The sequence below is a fragment of the Piliocolobus tephrosceles genome, chromosome 21 (genome assembly GCF_002776525.5).
Source record: "Piliocolobus tephrosceles isolate RC106 chromosome 21, ASM277652v3, whole genome shotgun sequence".
NCBI classification, from domain to species: domain Eukaryota; kingdom Metazoa; phylum Chordata; class Mammalia; order Primates; family Cercopithecidae; genus Piliocolobus; species Piliocolobus tephrosceles.
In genome coordinates, this window is record NC_045454.1 from 32,643,943 (window position 1) to 32,649,101 (window position 5,159).

Genomic DNA, 5,159 nt, shown 5'->3' on the forward strand with positions numbered 1-5,159 from the left:
AAATAATCCACACGCCTCAGCATCCTAAAGTGCTGGGATTACATACATGAGCGACCATGCGCGGCCCCATAAATATTTAATAGGAGAAAAGAGAAACTGCAAACACCAGGGACCAAAGCTCTTCCCATTCATGAACCCGCACCCTGAGTCAGGATTCTCCCCGATGACTCTCCCCTGGTCCCTGCACAATCTGAGTAACACCTGTGGGTGCACAGATGCACAGAGAGGGCTCCAGGCCAAGGCACAGTCACTGTGCAGGGAAGAGACAGGACACCCGGTGGCCCGGCTGTGAGCGCAGCCACCATCTTATGGCTAAAGGGGACTGAGGTCGCGCTGGGCAAGGAGAACTCCGGGCGCGGATTGTGGAGTTGACTGCAGGTAGGCCTGAGTCCCACCACAGGGGCTCCCCACCAGCTTCAACCAGCTCCTTCCCGCTCTTGGGATGGCGGACCCCGCACTCTCACCATTTCTAGGCTTCCAGGTGGTCTTAGCTGTGGATCTCCCAATACCCGCAGGACACAGGACCACAGAGGCTGGGCCTGTAGGAGAAGAGGACACAGAGCAGTGATGAGGTGACCTGGAGCTCTGGCTGCAGTGAAAGGTAAAGGCTCCGCCAAACCCGGAAGCTGTCCTGTTCGCTCCAGCTGTGTGCCTGATTGGACAATTTCCAGCCCAGCATACCTGATTGGGCAATACTTAAGGCCCTGCCCCCTCAGGCATTGAGTGACAGAAGATGTGATCAGATGCTGGGCTAAATTAAGAAAGAGTAACAGCCTATGCTGCAGCCTTTTGCAACAGGACTTCCTTATCTGACCGGAGCCGGGCCCACCCCAGAGCGTGGGAAAATTCTCTTTTCTACTCTCTCTCTTTTTGAATGTATTCAAAAGGTGAACAGAAGTATTTTGCTGTCATATTACTACATAAAATCTTCGTTCAAGAGAAAATCAATTTTATTTGATAATAGTGCATTATCAATTAAAGCTAATTTTAATAAAACCGTTTAAACAAATTTGTCATTTTTGACCACTCCAGATTTACATATGTATTTTGTAATCTCTTGTAATTTTTTAAACATTTTATATTTTATTTTTATCCACATTCTTTTTATTTTTCCATTTGAAACAACCTTCAAGTAATTTCAAACTGCTATAGAAGGTAGAAATAAATAATTTAGGGCTGAAAGGAATCAGACACACTTCTCAGCTTCCTGGGCCCAACACTAACACATTCCTCCATACATCACAACTTCCAGGGCCCAGTGTAAACATTCCAAACTTCCAGGGCCCAGTGTAAACATTCCAAACTTCCAGGGCCCAGTACAAACACCACCTGGAGAGTACCGTTTGTACTGAAAGCCCGGGAACCAATTGTAATGCTGTAACCTAAAGAATTCCCTTGTTTCTCTGTAACCTTACATATCCTGTTTTCATCGGGCTATAAAAAGCAAGTGCACGCATTGTTCGAGGCCCTCTTGTATGTTATGGAATGGAGGGACCAAGTTCGAACTTGCAATAAAGATCCTTGCTGCTTGGCTTTGACTCTGGACTCTGGTGGTCTTCTTTGGGGAATAAACGGTCTGGGCATAACAGGGCCAGGCGTGGTGGCTCACATCTGTAATCCCAACACTTTGGTGGGCGGATCACTTGAGGTCAGGAGTTCAAGACTAGCCTGGCTAACGTGGTGAAACCCCATCGCTACTAAAAATACATAAAGTTAGCCAGGAATGCTGGTGCACACCTGTAGTTGCAGCTACTCCAGAGGCTGAGGAAGAATCACTTGAACCCAAGAGGCGGAGGTTGTGTTACAGACCAAGGGGTTCACCTTGCCCTTTGCCTAGACAGAGCTGTTTTATCAAGACAGGAGAATTTGTGGAGGAAAAGTTAAATATTAAATTTGAACTCAGTTGAATGTGGACACTAACAATGGTCACCAAGTCCTGGAACAGGTTATGTGAGCCCCTTGAGGCATTTATCCAGCGCTGATTTAGAGAAATCTCTCTTTCAATCTACTCCTATACGATGGTTATTGAAAAAAAATTAGACAATCGCAGAAAAACAAGTTGACGATTTTGTGCTCCTTGAGCACAATCACAAAGGGCCCCCGTGACTGGGCCTCATGCCAAGGGACTTATTACAAAAAGAGCTAGGGTCCCAGACTGTGCCGAAGCTTCATGACACCTCTCCTCATCTGTGCACTGATGGGTGTGTGCACTGATGGGTGGCCGACTCTGGAGCCCAGGCTGTTGCTTCCCAGTCTGGTGGTGAATTCTCCATAGTCTGGTGAGCACGAATATATATATATATATATTCCCATCTCCTCTTCCCATTGCAATTTGCTTATTTAACAATCTCTATATTATATTTATTTGCTTATTGTATCATTTGCTTATTATACCTGCATTGCCATTTACATGGAATAAATGTTGTTTAACCTTAAAAATATTGTGTGTGTGTCTTTTCTTCTTTCCTCATACGTTTCCTGCACAGAACATTTTTGTCATCACAAACAAGATTAGAAAACAAAATGTGCCATTTTTTTGTCCAGAACGACTGAGCTGGAGGCTCAGGGACTTCCCATATCCCAGGATGGGGACTCCCCCAGTTCTCCCTCTTGGCGATTGAATATTCCAGGGGAACTGGCCTTTGTGAGAATTGGGAATCTAAATTAGTGCAATTTAAACCTTTGACTGTGCATGAAGTGCTGCAGGGGCTCGCAGTGAGCAAAGGACACGCTGAGGGGATCTCCCAAAGTGGATAGTGTTTTCTTACTGCTTGTAACTTAATGTATCAAGATGTGGGCTGGTTGCAAAAAGAGAAATGTAAGTTGGAAAAGGAAAATGCTAATCTGACTTCCAGACTGGCCCTGGCCCAATGCCAGGCCTATGTCTCCACTGATCAGGCTCAAAGCTATCAGCATATTGCTGAAAAAAGCAGCTGTACAATTGGCCCAATCAGGGTAAAAACTGAAGAACTAGTTAGCCGGGGCTTGGCACAGGTAAAAACCCAGCTCCTATCTCAAAAATGGGAAATTAACCCTAGTGAAATTCAAGGACCTGAACAAACTGTAAAATTCCTTGGCGTCCTATGGAATGAAGGTAAATAGTCCATTTTACCAAAGACTAAAACTAAAATACTAGAATTTGCAACCCCTACCTCTAGAAAGGAGGCCCAGAAATATATTGGCATGTTTGGATTCTGGAGACATCATATTCGCCACTTGGGTAACATTTCACAACCTCTGCATGTGGTCACTGAAAAACACTATAACTTTCACTGTGGAGAGAGAGAGAGAGAGAGCATGACTTCTGAGCAAGTTAAACAAGCAGTGCAACCGGCCCTGGATCTATGACCCATATGAGATGGGCCAGTAGAATTGCAAATAACTGTCCTAGATCAACATGCTAATTGGAGCCTTAGGCAGTTCAGAAACAAAATGGGAAGAGGGTACCTTTTGGGTTATTGTGTGATATGATGAGGTTTCTCTTCAAATAGCCTGATTAATACTTTATTCTTTAATTCATAATATCCCACTCCTTTTTTCTTTTTTCTCCTTTTCTTGCTTTCTTTCTGCCTTTGTTACATGCCCAGACACGCAACAATACCAGGTGCTATCAATACCAGCTAACATTTCTTTTCTTATTTGGAGGAAGACTAGCTCTCAAGATCGTTGCACACACCCCTTCCCCTTTCCCCTCTGTCCCTTATGTGTCCATCTTATCTAAAGAAAGTTCAAAGGTTTAGCCAACCAGGACTAGTTTAGATTGTGTGGCCTGACCCCAGCCAATGGAGAAAGGGTACAGGAGCAGGACTTGCATCGGGAATAAAGGCTATTGTGCCCCTTTGTTTAGGTGTGCTGTCGTGGTGACTGGCCAAGAAGAAGCACCCCTCCGTGCAGAAGTAAAATTGCTTTGCTAAGCATCCTTTGAATGTTCAATTTCCTTACAATTTGAGTGTTATTCCCAACAATTCTGGTGCCCAAATGTGGGCCTTGAATATTCCCCTTCAGGAAGGGGATCTTTGCTCACCTCACCCGGGGGTACGCATCCAACTGTCAAGTTATGGTGACCTGAGGGTGAGGAGGATCAGGAATCACCCATTGTGATGAATGAATCTGGGTTCTCAGCAAAGCGGGGAGGAGAGGCTTGGAAGACCATGGGAATAAGAGGACCAGGTAATTCTTGTGCACCGAATAAGGTAGGAGACTTTGCAAAGGCAACCAAGTATTGCCTTGATGGTCGGGAAAATTTAAAGATTGAGAATGTGTGGATGGGGCTAAGCATTATGGTTGTGTGGAGTGAGTGAGTCTTCTCTGTGTTTTTTTTGCTGCCATGTATCAACTAGAGGCAGGAACAGTCAGAGTAGACAAAAAGAAAGAAGGGTGCAAGGAACCTCCAGGAGGGTGAGCTATAGGATATGCAGGAAACCCCTAACGGGAGGGGCTGAGCCTCCAGAAAGGGGGAGGTAAGACACCTGTAACACGAGAGGTTGGACCCCCTCTTAAAGCTTCAGTAAGCCTCCAGAAAGGGGGCAGTAAGACATCTCTAACACGAGAGGCTGAGCCCCCTCTTAAAGCCTCAGTAGAGAGAGGTGGTTAGACTCCTCTAACAGGAGAGGTTGGAGCCCACTTATAACCCCTAAGATGGAGAATATTTCAAGTAAGACAGGAAAACTAAAGAGTCAAGAGAGTGATGAAATTCCTTCTAATAGCCCCTTGGGGCTTATGCTAAAGTATTGGAAAGATAATGAGAGAACCAAGTATAAAGGTAAACAGCAGATGATAAAATATTGTTGTTTTATTTGGGTTTGAGAACCCACCTTTAAACCCTCACTTTTCTGGCCAAAATTTGGGTCTAATGAGGAGCGGATTAGTCAGCTCTTAATCTAGCATGTTAATGATAAGAACCCTGTCTCCCAAGAAGAAATCGATTACGCCCTCTGTTGGCAGCAGATACCTGTCCTCCTTTACCCTTTAGACTCTGGAGGGAGAAAGCCAGAAGCCAACCCCTCTGGAAGGGAAAGAGTTCCCATGTCTAGACAATCCACATCCACTAACACTTGGGACCGTCTAGATCATCTTCCTCCATGCAGTGTCCCGATCCTGCCCCTCCAGTTTCCATTTCAGGTCCCTCCCCTGCTTGCATCACTCTTCCAGTTGTCCCC